Below are 18,003 nucleotides of genomic sequence, written 5' to 3' on the forward strand. Positions count from 1 at the left end.
AAACAAATACAGGGTTTAGAATGGATTACATTCCATTATCTGAATGTACCAATCACATTTTATCTACTAACTAACCTAATGAAAGACATCTCACTTGATTCCAGGTTTTGCCAATTATCAATAAAGTTCCCATAAATTTCCATGTGCAGGTCTTTGTGTAGGCATGAGTTTTTTAACTCATTTGGGTAAATTACCTGGGAGAATGATTGTTGGATCTTGTAATAAGAGTATGTTTGGTTTTGTAAGAAATTGACAAACCATCTTCCAAAGTGGCTGGACCATTTTGCATTCCCACCGGCAATGAATCACAGCCCCTTTTGTTCCACATATTTACCAGCATTTCTCACTGTTCTGGATTTTGATCATTGTAATAAGCTTGTAGTATTTAAATGTGCATTTCCCTGATGTCGCATATGATGGATCATTGTTAAGACACTTTGACCCTTGAGAAAAGTATCATATTGGCTAGTTTTAAGATAAACAATTTTTTTTAATTCATCTATTACCAAGCATTGTCACTTAGTAGCCATCAAGGTAAAAGCAGGTAAACAAGTTCTAAAAGATGATAGATAAAAAAAAAATCTGGATGAGCTACATTCCTAACTCAGTGAGTATATTAGTAAACATGACAAAAAAATTATGGTAAAATAAGGCAAGAAGCACCTAGAGAGAGTGAATAACCTTGCACAGGGGTGACAGAAGAAAACAAACATAAATTTTGTCTTCTTCATAATTTCAACCTACAAACCTTATTTCATCTACTATCGTCCCTTTGCTTGGTGAAAAGGTGACTTTGTGAACACAGGGCAACATGACAGGTATGTTAGATATAAAGTCACAAAGTTGAAACCATATCTCATTTCAAAGACAAGTCAGTCAATAGGCCTCCTAAAGTACAGGGCTGAGGTAAAGGGGAACATTCTAAGTATAATCATCTGCATTATTTGCTCATTTATTGAGAGACCACGATTATAAAGTTCTGAATTTAAAAAATTTCAAAATTATACGAATAATGTACTCCGTCCAGAAATATGCATTCTATTTGGGAGGGGAAAAAATATGTTGTTAGAATTAAAGAATTTTATAGAGATGATACAGGCCTCATATAGCCAAAGTCCCAGTCAGTAATACTCTAAGATATGCTGCAAGTTGAGTGAAGAAAATTATCATTTGAGGGTCAAGAATAAGCATTCACGGAAGTGCTGAATCACAGAGATTTCCCAAAGCTGGGTGAATGTTAGGCAAAAGGAATAACAAATGAGGAGAAGCTGCTTGGGGAAAGACTGGCCCTGACTGGGGCTCCCCACTCACTGCACAAATGTGTTGATTATGTGAATCCAACTAAGCTGAGGGAAAGATGGTTGGAACATTTCCTCAGACAATAACCCGATTGAAAGGTCACTTCCTGCCACTTTCCATATCCCTGAGGGGGAATCCCATGCTGCTCCTAGGACACAGTGATGGCTATGTTGAAAGCAGGGCTTCCGAACAAATGCCTGACTGCAAGAGTCAGAGGACTCTACTTCAGGGCTTAGAGATGAATTAAAGATAAGTATTCATGTCTAAATGTCCACTTAAATATAATACAATTCCTATGATTTTTCATGCACAATCTTTGCAAAGAAACATGAGTGTTTTTCTAGACTTCGTTAACTTTATGATTTTTTCATATCATCTGAGAAACAGAAATTCTTCACTCCCAAATGAGCAACATTTTGAACTCAACCCTGACCTTAACATGATAAAAATCTGTGCCGTTGAAAAGAAACATAAAGTGTTTTGTTGTTTTGTTCTGTCTCTTCCCCTGAAAGCCATCCAAGGGCAGAATCCTCTCGCCTGTGTTCACAATGAATACGACATAGAAAGAACATGGCATTTTAGACAGAGCTTTCAGAAAAATCCATATAAGGACAAAAAGAAACATTTGATGCTGAATTCTTTCCTAATTTAAGACATTTTGAGTCCAGTTTTTATTTTTTTTTTTTAAAGAAAAAGAATTCCAGGGCAAATGCTCCTGGGATTTCTTGTGTGAGCTGAATGCAGTGATGAGCAGACACTGAACAAATCATAGAAGAACCCCAGATAACCTAAATGTCCTCTCTCTGTGCCTAGCTGGAGGAAACCTGCACAAAACATCTCATTGCTTTCCCTGCCTGCATATTCAGTCCCTGAATCCCCACATAATCTAACACTCTAGCATTTTAAGCATATCGGTATGTTGTTTTGAAATTGCTCTGGTAACTTTGTGAGAACATTGCAAAATCTAATACAGTGTTGATCAAAGCCAATGATTGGCATCAGGGTCACCTGGGGTTTTATTAACATGCAGATTCCTGAACCCAAGCCTAAAACTGTGGACTGTGGGATATATCTATGGGAGTTTTCTGAGTGTCTGCATTGGTAGATAACTCCCGCGGTTCTGATCCATCATGTGGGAAATTGTGGACTTTGAACTCTGTTCTTGTTTCCACTATGAACTTTCATTGGAAACTTTCAGCCAGTTGTTCAATCTCTGCAATTCAGTTTTTCAACACTCACATAGGATGATTGTGAAGTAAAATATGCAGAAGTACTCGCACATGTGAAAAAAAGTCACTCGTGACCTAAAAGCAAACATTTTAGACTTAAATGCTGATTATTCTTTTAAGGCAAATTATTTTATTTGATTTCATTGAAGTTGAAAGAATATAAACTGTATTTTCACATATAAACTATATCTTCATAATATAAACTATATCTTCACATATGTGCTTGTGAATTCACCAGATAGATGATAGCTTTTGAGATATAATAATTTACTATATTTCCCTTAATAGTAATGTCAAATATATTCTGGGATCTTAGTAAGTAGTTGTTTAATGTATCAGATAGCACAAGAGCTGGAAGATTTGTACCACGATACTTACAAAAAGTCAAGTGGACACCAGTAGTTTATATCAGTGTAGAATTCTCCCTGGATGATCTTCCATTAGTCAGGGTTTTCCCTAGGATTTGAAGGTTAAACAACTATCAGAGTTGATTAAACTTAATGAAGCTGTTTCTTGCTACCTAACAAAACTTATAAGGTGGACATATAAGCTCTTTTTGCCAACATATTTAATTTTCCAGAGGAAAATAACCCAGGTGGTCTATATGAGTCCTGTTAACCTACACAACTAGAATTAGAATAAGAGTAAAGAGATTATTTAATTTAAAAAATATTATTGAAGACATTGCTTTAATGCTTTCTCATATCAATGTATTGAGTGCTACATTATATCTCTATTTTACTAAGGAAGAAACTGAGCCATAGGAAATTTAAATGACGTTCTCTGACAGTCTGGTATGTCTGTTTCCATAAAAGGGACAGACAACCATGGTCAGACTGATCGCTTGACCAGGCAGGGCATCTGGACCCAGACAGTGCCCAGGATGCTGGCTGGCATTCACCATGGTGACTCACTTCTACTCTGATCCTTGGCTGACCAACTCCCTCTTTTTGACTGACATATTTATTTCTTTAAATATCATAGTCTTCACTCAGATTTAGGTCAGTTTTATAGGCTTTGGAGTCATTTTGTCTTGTAAAGTCATTTTTTCCACAAGTTTGTTTTATGTGGTAAAAGGATAAGTACTTTTTTATATGGATAGCTATGATCATGTTTACTAGAAATGTTATATAACAGTATATCAAATCCTATTTCAAAAATAGTGTTAAAGGTTAAGTTCAATGATTTAAAATAGTGAGTTGATATAAAGTTATTCTGATGAAAATCAATGAGTAATAGTTTAGGTGTTCTGCAGATATCACCAACATTGGGGAAAAGTGATAGGGCATTTTGTAAAGATTGCATAAGTTGACTTTGCATACCTCTCATTTTGAGTTGCCTTTAGAGTTTATCTTTAAGAAAAAATATTTATTTCTCTGTTCTCAAATTCTTTGGGAACTGCTACAGAATGGTCACTTTTGAGCCAACAATGTGTACATACTTAGTTTGAAACTTCATTTTAACAACTGATTTATGTGACTCCAAATCTCTCTAAATATGAAAACTGTAGTAATAACTTTATTTATGGACTATTAGCATGAATATACACTGTTTTACTCATTGTACATACATTATTATTACTTATCAGAACTCCTATGGGGTAGCTATCATTTTTCAAAATTTATAGGTGTGCAAACTGAGACTGTGAGGATAGAATAATTACCTACAGCCTCCTAACTTACTAAATGTGGAGACCAAAAATAGCATCCATAGTCGTTCTTCTTTATTCCCTAAAGTCCTTGTTCTTTCCCTAATACAAGATGTCTCTCTGAACTAAATACTTCTATGTGTCTTTCATTGCAAAGTGCTGTCAATGTATCATAGTTGTAGAAAACTATAGGTGATAATTGTATGATCTACAATGAATTCAATTAATTGCATTTTTAAGTAGGTTATGTTTGAGAAGTCTGCCAACTGATAGTATCTCCTTTTCTCTGAAGTAAACACTCTCCTCATTCCCAGGAGCTGAAAACCTGGCAACTATATTTGTATATGAGATCCCACCTTGCCCTGATCAGCTAGGAATCCACATCTCTCCTAAACCAAAGTCAATCTGATTGATTTTCTCTCCTGCAAATGTGGACTAAAGATGACTTTGATAAGCAGAAGACACGTAACTTTGAGAACTGTGGAACAGTAGAAGGTAATAAGAAACAGGAGGAAAAGACTGAAGCAGGGGTATACCTAGAACCAAGAACCAAAACTTGATATGGAATAGGCAAACAGACAGATTATATTACACAACAAAAATTTAACACTTGTTCTCTGGCTAGAAAAATGTGAATAAAGACATTTTCAAGAAGTGTGAGCTCCTCACAAGCTCGTGTGCTCTATGAAATCTCTTTACAATAAATTCTGACATTTTAATTAAGCTGGTCTGAAATGGAAATCTGCTATTATAACCAAAAAGGTATTAGTAATCGAGTCACAAATTTGGAAAGAAATTTCTCCTTAAAAATACTTTCCATTGAGTGACCCTGAACCATTTGTGTTTTGATCATTTACCAGTAGTAACCAGAAGCTATGTGACTTCAGTTATTTCTAGAAGGCAGTCCTTTGACTGCATTAAAATATATACAATTAATATGCAGATGAATGACATATTCCTTGATGGGCTTGATTAAATTGTTCAAATATTTTTGCATCATAAAGACATTTAAATGAGAAAATATTGTCTTCTCCCAAAACCTGCAGAATCTTAAAAGATGGTGTTTATGAAATACACCCATGTTCATCTCATTTAGTTGCTTCTACTATTCATCCTGTCTTAATCATTCTTACTAGAAACTCCAGAATAATTTTTGGTCCAGACAAAAGTAAATGCAGATTTAGCAACTATAGCTTGTATATTTAAAAACTGCCCCTTACTTAACATGTGTTAATATGATGGTGCATACCAGAGGAACAAAATAAAATCATCACAAGAAATGAATGCAAAACACAAGCACTCTGAATAATTCAAACTAAGCCTTTTAGCTGGTTCAAGCAATTTGGTTTTGATTTCATACATCACCAAAGCAGACATTAAAGAAGAATCTACAGAGAGTACTTTTTTTTTGTTCTTCATCCATGTTTTCCATTGGGTTTAAGAAAGAAAAGAGAAAAAAACAATAGAATATCATAGCTCTTTTTATTGAATTGATTTTTAAAAATGAGTCTGGCAATTAAAATCACATTTTTTAAGTAAGAAAAAAATACATCTGAGTACAGCATTTGTACTACAAGTTTTAGCAGAATGTGGATTATATTATTGGGTTTTTAACCACCCTTTAAAAATGGCATTGATTCTGCACTAAAAGAAAAAAAATCAGTAAATCCAAAGTAGAACATTTTGACACTAGTAAAACTGAAAGCTAAATTAAAACTTTGTGTAAATTGTTTGCAAATTTAATAATCTGAGGAAAACTCTGAATATAACATCTTCCTAGCTGAAATTGATCTTTTCTTAAGTGTTTGCTTTTACTGGATGTTTCTAGTTTATTACAAAAATTCTCTAGGCTATAGCTATTGAAATCTGTAGTATGATCTTCCAAGTCAATTTCGGATAGCTAATCCACATGAACATGAGTATCTAATCTCCTGACCTTGATTTTTATTTTTGGCTTAAAAATTGCCCTTTTCAATATTTCTGCCTAAAAAAAGAAAAGCAAATCTAGAGGTGTGGGAGGTGGCCTTGTTTTGTGAGCTGTCATCAAAGTTGGCAGGTACTAAAAGAGTGGAGTGCTAGGAGACCATGGCAGAAGTTATAAATACATGTTTTTAAAGAAAAAATATCTGGCTAGTCATACATTAATATTATTTTATATCATGCCATAAATGAGTTTACTTCTGCAAAGTGAACACCTTGCTGAAAAAAGAGACAGCAGAGGTTGTTTCTAGAGGGAGAATTAATACATAACACTTAAATATTTTTGTTTGAGAACTAAAAGCTCCATGTGCGTGATTCATTGAATTTATCAGACTGCTAACAGTAATTATCAGTCACTGTTTATATATTAGTATATAACAGAGTAATGGGCCAGGCTGACCCTACTCTGAAGAATAAACAACTTTCTATAAAGAGTCTGTTACAGACAATCTCCCTAAATTCACACAAATAGTGCTTGAATTGCTAATGCCAAGGGAAAACTATAGCTATTAAAACCCAAACACCTTTGAGCTTCCATGCAAGCTCTTTATGCTGCTTACATGATCCTTTCCCTTAGACTCAGTTTAAAGGTTATCCCTTATTGAAGACTTTTCCCCTTCAACTCCTTTTTGCCCAACCCCCATAGCAGCAGATTTAATAAATTGATCATAGACCCCTCTGTGTTACCATAGCATTGAGTTCTTACCTGTAACACAACACTTACCATGTGACATTATAATTAGCTTTATGTGCATAAATCTATCACCACAACCCTGGAAACTTTTAAAAGTGGGGAGAATGTGTAATTCATTCAGTGCTTTGTTTACAATAGGTCCTCAGAAGCATTCATCAGAAAAAGAGAATAAAATCCTTTTAATAGAATTATGCTCATACATTCACTCTCCCATATATCTATTCAACAAGTACTGCTACTTGGCATTTATTTTGTGTCTTACTGCAAACTATTTTATCAGATCCAATTCCTGAGATTAGAGGGTGGAGATCTAAAGGTCACTAGAAATCTTTCAAGCGCGTGACATCATGTAGTGGACAAGAGCAGAGAAAAAGAGACAAGAAAATAACTTCTGCTTAAAAATTTTGCCTATGGCTATCTCTGATGTTAAGCATATAGCGTGTGCTTGATGAAAACTCATTCAATGATTGATTGATTGACTATAGCTGAAGTTCAACTGTTTTCTGTCAAAGGAGGTATTAAAAATATCTGCTAAAAATTTCATCATCCTCTTCAAAAACTTTTCTTATAAAATCAAATTTTGCCCTAATAACTAACCCACATAAGACTGATACCTTTCCTCTCTAAAAACTTCAAAACTGAAAAAAAAAAAAAGATGTGGTACATATACACAATGGAGTATTACTGAGCCATCAAAAAGATAAACACATGCAATTTGCAGCAACATGGATGGAGCTGGAAGGGATCATGCTCAGCGAAATAATCCAGAAAGAAAAAGAAAAATACCAGATGGTCTCACTCATAGCAGGAATCTAGAAAACCTAAATAAAGGACCAGGAAAAAGAATAACTATAAGAAAGAAAAAAATAAAAATCAACAAACAACTATGAACCAGAGACACACTATTGGGGGGGCAAGGAAAGGAGGAATTGGGGTCAAAATAAGGGGGTTGCAATTGTATAGGGAATATAAAAATTAAAAATTAAAATTAAAATAAACTTAAAAACTTCTTGTATACATGTCTTTATATTATAAATAAATACCCACCGACGATTATATATATATGTACATTAGCTCATATATTATGTCCCTTTCTTTATATGCTGACTTTCTCAAAATGAGAGAAAAACATTTTCTCTTTGAACTAAAAGCTAGGATATTTGTGCTCCCATAAGCCAGGGAATTTGGTCGATTAGTTCTTCATTAGGATAGCGATCAATTATATTAACAATAATCACCCAAATGTAGTACAAACTTAAAGCTTCTTCTAAAGTCTCATCAAATAACAAGATTAGCTTTAGTGGCATGCCAGTACTCATAAGTAACCTATTTCAAGTTTTCAATCATGTAAGAATCCTTTTACCCCATTCCTTACAGGTAAAATCTGTCTGGATACACCAGAGACAGAAATTGTCTTCCTCGCAGAGAACCTATTCCATTTTGGAAGAAGTCTGATTCTTAGAATGCACTTCCATTTACTGAGCCAAAATCAGATTCCCTGAACTTCAAACATTGATCCTGGCTCTAGCCTCTAGTGTTTCAAAGATTTAATCTAATCCCTCTTCAAATATTGAAAGGCAGCCATGGTTCCCTCTAGGTATTTTCCAGTGCAACCTATAAACCTGACTAAATCTGTATCATCCAGCACACATGTGTCTATTAACCACAAGGACAGCATGAGAGATCACTTCAAAGGCCTTGCTTATGTACTAATGCCAGTGTTTCTTCAACCACCAATTAAATAAGCAAAGTGAATTTGTCATGAGTGCTCTTTAAGAAACTCATGTTGGCTCTTGGTGATCACTGCCTACTTTTGGCTGCACATGAGCAATCTGCTTAATAATTTATTTGGAACTTTGATTGTTTTTGTTTCCAGAATCTACATTTTATTCTGTATCAGTCACAAATCAACTGGTGTGTGTTTGTGTGGGGGGGGGGGGTGAGTGCCAGCGGGTGGGGAGGGGATGGTAAAAAGGCTCTAAGTATTACAAATACTTGGGAAAGGAGGTGGATTTAACATAGAAATTGGTGACACAGAAACAGAAAGCTTTACTGAATGGGGGTGGTGAGGAAACCCAGAGATTAAAATATCAGGAAGTCATTAGGACTTCTAGGCTAGAGAGAAAAAGAGGAGCTGGTGATACCAAGGCCAAAAGTAAGGGTTACCCAGTGAAAGATAAAATGTTATGTAACAGAATGCAGAACAGGAGTTGCAGCTACAGAGGAGACATTTCCAGAGATAGGACTTGAGGCACAAAGAGATCGGGGATGTAACCTGGTTTTCCCCTCCTTCCAGCTGTTCACTCTCCCATAGTAGGGGTGAGGGATATTCCCGTTGGCTGAACCTATTGGAAAGTTAGCAGATATAGAAGACTGCAAAATGCAGTCAGCTAGAGGAGGAAAGAGCAGAGCAGGGACAGAAATGAGTGCTTTTTCACACTTTTCCATGGTTCTTTCATGATTACACACCTATAGAATATTTCAGTACTTTTAATAATACCTTTATTAGAGCACTTATATTTATTATAGTTTGTTTTAGAGGTGGCTCTTCACACAAATGTCTTCCCCAAATTGAACAAGTTTGACAAGTATGTGTTGTCATTGTTCTTGTCATTTACCTCCACAGTATTGTGTTGTGCACAAGAGATACTACATTAATGCAACTTGTCAGATTCTAGAAAAATCTATAATTCCCCCAAAATAGCTTCTTTTAACATCTCCTCCCTTGTTTGATGTTCAATTTCGATTCAACCATGTTTGCATCATATTTTTTTTAGTTTACTGTTGTATTAATAAATAATTAACAGGAGTCAAGTAGATGTAATTTTCCTTCTTGGAGGGTACACGTCACAATCTATGCACTCACTGATTGTTTTCCTAATAATGTGCACCCCACTTTCATTATTCTCAAGAATATAATATACATCATGGAAATGTTCACCTGGCAGTTAAATAACGCATATGAAAAGAACTTCCATATTATGTTTTTATTTTAAAATTATTCCTTTTTTTCTTTTGAGATTTCACTAAAAGAATATTTCTATAACATCCCTGGCACAAACATTTTAGCATTTAGCATTTAGCTACCTAGCTTTATAATACCATTAGTCAGCTGGCTGCATTTATGAGTTTTACTAATCTTCCCCAACAAAATGGCAGGTTTTAACTGTCATTGGCAGCACTGAGCCACAATTGCGTCATTGTGTTGATTCAGGCTGCATATCCAGCTTTTCCCGACTATCAAAAGTAAACATTTTAATCTCAGACACTAGACTGTTCCTCAAATGGTGACGCATACAGTTGTGCTGTCAGTAGACACTGGCTATGGAAACCAACCAAAATCTTGAGATGTGGCTCTTCTAAATTGCATAAGTTGTGACATAAAATACACACCAAATTTTAAGACTTAATATGAAGAAAAAATGCAAAGTTAGCTTATTCACATTTTATATTGATTACATATTGAGATGTTAATAGTTTTGATATATAGCCAATAAAACACTTTTCAAATTAAAAGTTAACTTCATCTATTTCTTTTTACTATTTCAGTTTCGTTCCTAGAAATTTTAAGTATATTAAGGTGGCTAGCATTTGTGTTTTTCTTTGTATTTCTATTGGGTGGTGCTGCTCTAAAGCGAATGAAGAAGTGACTGCTGAGATAGGACGCAGCAACTAAAGGAGAAGTCATCTCTCCTTTTAATTAGTTTTGTAATAGCGGCAAGATTCAATGTCAGACATTTAAAAGAGACAAGACTATTCTCTTCAGCCAAGCAAAACTCCCAGTGTGGTTCCTAAGAGTTCTGCCTGAGTGAAACAAATGAGATTAGGCCCATGATGTTTACTTCATACTGAAACATTTTCTCTTTTCTGAAACTTTCTTGGTATCCTGTTGGCTACCAGGCTGCAGAAGTGCAGAACAGAGAAAGGATGAAAGAACAATAAAGGAACAATTGGGAAGTGTTGTTTTGAAACATGTAACCGGTGCTGTCAGCTGCTGGTTCTTTCCATTTTCTACATTTACATTTCCTGACTGTAGTTTAAGAACATTTCACTGCGTGTTACTATCAATCATTCTTAACCTAGAAGTGCACTGTACATTAGTAACAGTTAATTGGCATATTTAAAGTAAATAGCTACTTAGTTTTGTTGTGAAGGTTTTGCATACAAATCTATAACACCACACACTTTGTTTGTTTCAATAACAAATATCCCTGTCTGTAACATTGCCACTTCTGTCAGTAGATGAATAGAGATGTAATCCCATTGAAATACCCTGCACATTAGGTGACAGCCCAAATGACGGGCAATGTGTAAGCAGGCACTCTTTGCCCATCAAAGGATGCCCATACAGAGGGAAGACTATAAAGACATGAGAAAAGGAGGCATTAAATACTTTTGGGAGTCTGGTTAAGAAAGGAAAAATGAAACAAAAAGGAAAAATAAAAAAGAAATTATAAGTGTGTCATACATTTTATTTGTTAATGAGCTAAAAGGGAGATTCTTTTTTTGCCATGGCCTCTGACATTTGCTCCATGTCAAGTTCACACACAACAAGTACCTTTCATCCCAAAGCTCAGGGAGAATTATCACTCTACTTCCCATTCCCTTCAATGTCCAGTATCAAGTGAAACTGTGTCTATTCTTTAGACAGTAGAACTAAAATGGAAATGGGTTAGGTATTTAATAAAAGAAGACTTTTTTCCCAACTGTGAAGTCACTACACCTATGATTTATACCTTAAAAAAAATCCTCATTGCATTTGGGTGAACCCCACTGTCTCCTGGACTTAGAGGTGCCTGCATCAAGGAGTCGAAAGATAACATCTGGTAGGGTGTGTTTGTGTGTTTGTTGAATTAAATGAAATTCTATCCATTCACCAACTCACTATGAAATTGGATGTTCATAAAAGTCAAAATATAAGCAGTTGTCCATATACATCATTATCACCATCCATAAGGACCCTCTGAACTGACAAAAAGTTTAAAATGAAATTAACAGTATCACTAGTAATACTACAGTTGGAGATCAGAAATTATAGTGATACTATCATTACTAAAAAGCTTTTTCTGGAAATAACCGGAAGACAGTTAAACAATACTCATTTCTAATATTATTTCTCTGACAAAATTCAAATCTTAGGTACCAAAATATGTTGTACTTAGGATAGCATTTAACGACATCATCATTAAGCAGGCTTTGACACTTTTCTGGTGCATTAGCTAGCAGTGGCATTTTGTCATTGCTAGGAATATGCCAGCGCATTCTGCAAAGGTAGGAGTGATCTGAGCATGCGTTCTTCAGCCACTCCCGTGTATTTTATCTACTCAGAAGGAAACAGAAGCGAAGTTGCCAGGAGTGTTATCTCAACATGAGAAAATATGAAGAGGGGAACTACTCTTTCTCAGTAAAACCATCAGGAAGAATTTCCCATCTGTTCTGAATTTCTAATATTGAACTCTTCAGTTAAGGTCCACAGTCTTTCATGGTTCACTGAGAAGTTCTAAAAAGATGTTTTGCCATTGTTAATTCAACAATAAAAATCAGCATTTTTAGTATTTGTGAGGCTCTTTTTCCAATGAAACTTTTCTGTGTTCATTGGTAGCGGCACCATCCAGGCTGGTGGTGAGGCAACAAGTGTTTCCTTGTCACCCCGTCTGTTTAGCAAAAGAATCTATCCTATTTCACGCCCTGTGTAACATGCCGAGATGTGTTCCTTTTCTTTTCAGCTACTGTTAGAGATCCTGGGTTAGGTCACAACTAGATGGTTGGTTTAATGTCCTTTCAGGGATGAATCCATTGTGTCTATTTCAACACATCTTACATAAAATGATAAAATTATGACTCTAAAGTGGTACTTCTTAAACTGTCGTAGTGAACATGATTTTAATTTCCTCCTATTCACTGAGACAATACTTCATTAAACCAAACTTAAATGAACTTCTGGAAATGTGATCGTGTACTTGGAATCACAGTTATGTCAAACTACTCTTGAAGGTTCTAAATTCTCACTCCCAGTTTCTTTATTTGACTCAGCATTGAAATTTACCAGGTTGCTGATCAGAATCAGTTGGCAGATTAAGTGTTTAATAGCAACAATGAGCTACCTTCAGTCAAATCTCTGTTTTCTAAGCTCATTACATCATCCAGTCCAAGCACAAAAAGTAAACATTAAACTAAATTGTCTCTTCACATGGTTTCTATCTAGAATGAGCTGGGACCTTCCCAGGTCTTTTTTCCCCCTATTAAATACCCTCTGGTGATAAGGTGCTTTAGAATTATCCAGGTATTAAATGATCTTGTCAAAGGTCTTATGGCAGAGTTACCAAATCCTTAATTAAAGTATGAGAGGAAGATACTTGAAAATATTTTGGCCTCAAAGTGTTTGGAAGAGGAGAGAAATGACCGGAGAAAAACCCCATCCTAGATCATTAAAGAAAAATTTAAGAATATTCAGCAAAAGGGGCATAAAACCGTATCCAAGTTTTTATACCAAGAGGGCCAAATTCAGTACTGAAAGGCCATACAGAAAAACATATTAAACACTATAGTGTTTCTGGGCACTATCCCTTTATAAGTAGTAGTTTTTTTCGAAGTCGTCAAGCTGTTTATTTTGTATTATATGAACAAAAATATCCAGATGAATTCCTGAAATTTCCACCACATTAACTGATGTCAATATGTTGCAGAGATACAAAGAGACATTCAGTGAGATACTCACCTTCCAGCTGTGCCTGGTATACCATTTCTTTTATGAACTAAAATACAGGGGTAACAGTATTCTCATCCACATGTTCAAGAGCCATAATAACCCTCCTCTTTCTGGGTTCCATTGCTTGAGTCAAATTACTTTTCATACTGTTTCTTCATGTACTTTGCAACACGATCACATCCCATTTTTCTTCAAAACTCTGGCAGATTGTTTGGGCTAGAGATAGATGGAGACAAGAGGCACCATCTGGTGCAAGATCTTTATTCCTTGTTAACACTAGAGGAGTTCTGGTATTTTACATGGTTCAGGCAGTAGAAAAGATTTTTTTTTTTAAATGCATAGATTGAGAAGGTGTAAGATGGTCAAATGGCCCTTGACACAGTCTGATCACATTACTGGTTTCATTGGTATAGAGTTAGGTTTTTTTGTTTTTGTTTTTGTTTCTTCAATTCAGATAACCAGTGGCATATGGTTTCATGATTCACAAAGATGGTCCTTGACTATAGATTTGACAATCTCAACATAACTTCCAGGCTTGCCAGAGCTGTGTTATAGCAGAGAGAGCAAATAGCTCATGATATTTCTTCTCTGATGAGTAAGCTCCAAAATCACAGGTTTAAATTTGATCTGGTATTGGAAGAAAAGAGGCCATGTCCTCTCATCCATGCATGTCTTTGTCACAGGTGTCTATTTCTGTATCATTGATCTGTGATGTCAGAGACCAGAGACCCAAATAATGCCAAGTTAATTCTATTGACCCAGATTGAATATATTCTTTTCCACATCTTTCTATTCTTTGAAACTCCTAGTCCTTCCTGAAAGTTAGCTATAATTCTAAAACTCTGGTGACTGTTTAATAGAAATTTTGTTCACCTTTCACACACAATTAAAGTCAGTATTTTCTAATGAAACTAGCTAAGATTTGGGAGCCAGATTTGCCTGATAGTGCTGAGGCACTTACTCACAGCTACCTTATGGGGATAAGTGGGAAAAAAGAGCTGGAATAGTGCTTTGAAAACAAACTAACATGAAAAAAAAATAGGGCTTGTACAAGTAAATCTTAACTGCAATTCAAGAATTAAGTTAAAGGAAGCCCTCACCTGTTTGTCCCTGAATCCAGAATGCTGCTTGGAGTTACTGTGTTTGGAATGTGTTGCCAAAATATGAACTATCTTTAGTAAGATCACATTACATTAATGCCATTTTAATCTCTGTGAACCATTTTGCCATTAGCCTACACAAGCTTGGTCATCATGCTCCCCTTGCCTCTTGGCCATTTCCTTTGATTCTTGTGTTAATACTAATTAAATCCTCACTTCTCTATCACACAGATTCCATATACTTTCTTAACTCAGGCCTCCCCTTTTTACACAAATTGCAGGGTTTATGAATTATGACTTTTGCCCTCAGTCCTTTGACCTCCCATCCCTTCCATTCACCACCCCTTCACTGAAAACCCCCTTTTTTGATATAAGGAAATGTGCAGATGTCAGTGGGGATAACTTGAAATGAAGAAGGAAAAGAAGAAATAACAGTGCATGCTTAAGATAAATAGGGTGCTATGTTGAAGAAAGCAGATGTCAGTATGACAGCAGATGGTGCAGATAAACTCAATGTGAATATGGGCAACCATTGCATTTGCCACATGGTTGAGAATGTAAACCAGACACACAACTCAGAATTATAGCAAGTATTCCAAGTGGTTATTCATTAATGCCCCTTAGTCAAGAGTTATGCCACAGTCGATTCTTTTAATACTTGTCCAAGTATCAGAATACAATATAATGCTTAGGTCATTCTTTTTGAAAGCTAATAATTTGTGAGGTGCCTTATTTTTATATTAACAGCAAATAAGCTTTATCAATGTTCAAAAGATTAATATCTGTATATTCCTCATACACTTCAGATTCAATTTTGTAATGAACTCAGCTTCCTTTCAGACTACATGCTCCAAAAGAAAAAGTAAAGTTACATCACTCTGTCTTGATCAAGTAGGAGAAGCAAGCCTCCTGTGGCAGCTCAAGTCTTCTCTGCTCTGTAGATTGGAGATGACACAGGAGGTAAAGTCCAAAGAGTGACCAATATCAGTGTGTTTTAAATTATAGTAACTGGTTTGGTAAATCCTGGTTTGGGATATCAATCTAAAGCTAGCGACAAATTTAGGATCCAAGTCGTTACCTATAACTTGATCATCTCAAAATCGCCAAAGGTTCCCCAGTGAATAGAAAACAGAAGTCATGCTTATCAAAATTGACATTGAGAGCTCTTCACAATCTGATAGCAACTTATCTTTCCAACATTTAACTTGTTATTTTCATATAGTAATCTTCAGTTCTCTGTAGAAAAATCTATTCACTGTTATTTAACATTATATGGATGAACTCCAAGTTCTACAACTTTGTTTATATGTCTATTTTTTTGAGACATCTACTTCCTTACTTCTCAACTTAGCTAGACAACATCCTCCCTTAAGATCTACTCTATAGACTCATGACATCTATGTTTCCTTCCCATTTGCCCCAGACCATGTTGATTTCTCTCTCTCTCCTCTGACCACCTAAAGAACTGATCTCCCACAAGACCCACTGGGTGATCTTTGGTTGATAATTAACATTTTTTACATATGCCCAACCCTCTCTGAAATGCTGCTTTCATGCCAGGTGCTGAGATTAAAGTCCCTGAGAGAAGTTCCTCAGAGACAATCACTCGTTTCTACGTGCAGCCTTTCCGGTGTTTAGAAAAGGCATTCATTATATTTGCCAATGCATCATTTTATTGAATTCTGCATTTTAATAGAATAGTATAATCAATGTTCAACTCCAAATTTCTCTAACTGTAGTGACTTTTGCCAACTTGAGACTGGTTTTATGAAAGCATATTGCTAGGCACTAATGTAAGTCTGAGATAACACCCTAAAATCTATGTTAGAAAAATACAGATTGAAGTCTCTGAAACAAAGTAGAGATAAAATTTCGATTTCCTTTAAAAAATATGCAACAATGTGCTTTGGTTTTTAAGACATAGTTTCTTTTTTAAAAAGACTTATTTCCAATATAGCTAATAGTCTACCATCCACAGAGTAATACAAGAAATGATTTAAAAATATATATGTCTGTATGATTATAGGATTTTTGTAAAATAAGATGACTGTAAACTTAACCTCATCAGGCTTTGACAGCAAAAATAAAACATGTAAACTAGATTGTTCTGAAATGATGCTGGGACAAACCTGGTCTGTATACTCTCAGCTAAGCTCTGAAAGACACAGTTTTCTCACGAATGTAGAATGATGGAGAATTCTGAAAAGAATTTGAAGAAGTAAATGAGGGAAGGTAATAGTGCATAGAAAAGTAAATTTAGTGACAAAGGCACATTTTATACCAGTGGCAATGTGATTGTATCTGTGTAGGATTATTGCACAAACTTTATGCCAACATAATATTAGTTTCTGTCAAACGATCATAAATTCAGTCAAGCAACCAAGTGGATTAACTTTACTCAGTTAAATGGTCAGTTGAGCTGACTAAATGATTAGGCATTACAAATCTTTGCTTATAATTTAAAGTGGTCTTAGAATTTGAAGATGCTATAACTATAAAAAGTATTTTCTAATACTTGAAATAACTTACAAATGTGCCACAGACTACCAGCTTGGCTCTCCACCAAAAATTATGCTCCCTTCATTGTGTCGCATTATTGCTGGAAGGTGATTTTCCAGTCAGGACTGTTACCCGGCCCCTTGCATTTAGGAGAGGTCACATGACTAGCTCTTGTCATAAGAAAAATAGGCCTAAGTGGTGTGAGCCTCATTTGGAGATGAAAAGGTTAAAAATCATCTGTGCCTTTACCACAATTTCTTTTTCCCTTTTTGCCCAGGCAATTCTCCTTTGCATGCTTTTATCATTGCTACATTCTGCTCCTTGTGGCTTTAAGAGATTTTTGTCATAAGCTAAATGTATTAGTCAGCTTGGTGCTATTATAGCAAAATACTATGCACGGGTGACATAAGCAAGACATTTATTTATCACAATTCTAGAGCTTAGGAAGTCCAAGATCAAGATGCCCACAGATTCGACTATTGGTGCAGACCCTCTTCCTGGTTTCAGAAATGTCACGGTTGTGTTGTGTCCTCATTTGGCAGAAAGAGGAAGCTTATGTGTCTCTTCCTCTTCTTATAATCTCATCATAGATGCCTCACCCTTGTGATGTCATCTAAACCAAATTGTCTCCCAAAGGCCCACCTCCTCATACCAACACATGGAGTGAGGGCTTCAACATATTAATTTGGAGGATACATAAATATTTAGTCCGTGAAAGTACAATTTCCTTTTCAAAATGTAGTATTTATTATTCATGTATATCCAAAACTTGAGAGGCTCAGGGAAGAGTGCAATTATCCAGGAAAGCTGAGACTAGTATCATGCCTAAGAATTCAACATACGAT

This window comes from Talpa europaea (assembly GCF_964194135.1).
Source record: "Talpa europaea genome assembly, chromosome: 5".
NCBI classification, from domain to species: domain Eukaryota; kingdom Metazoa; phylum Chordata; class Mammalia; order Eulipotyphla; family Talpidae; genus Talpa; species Talpa europaea.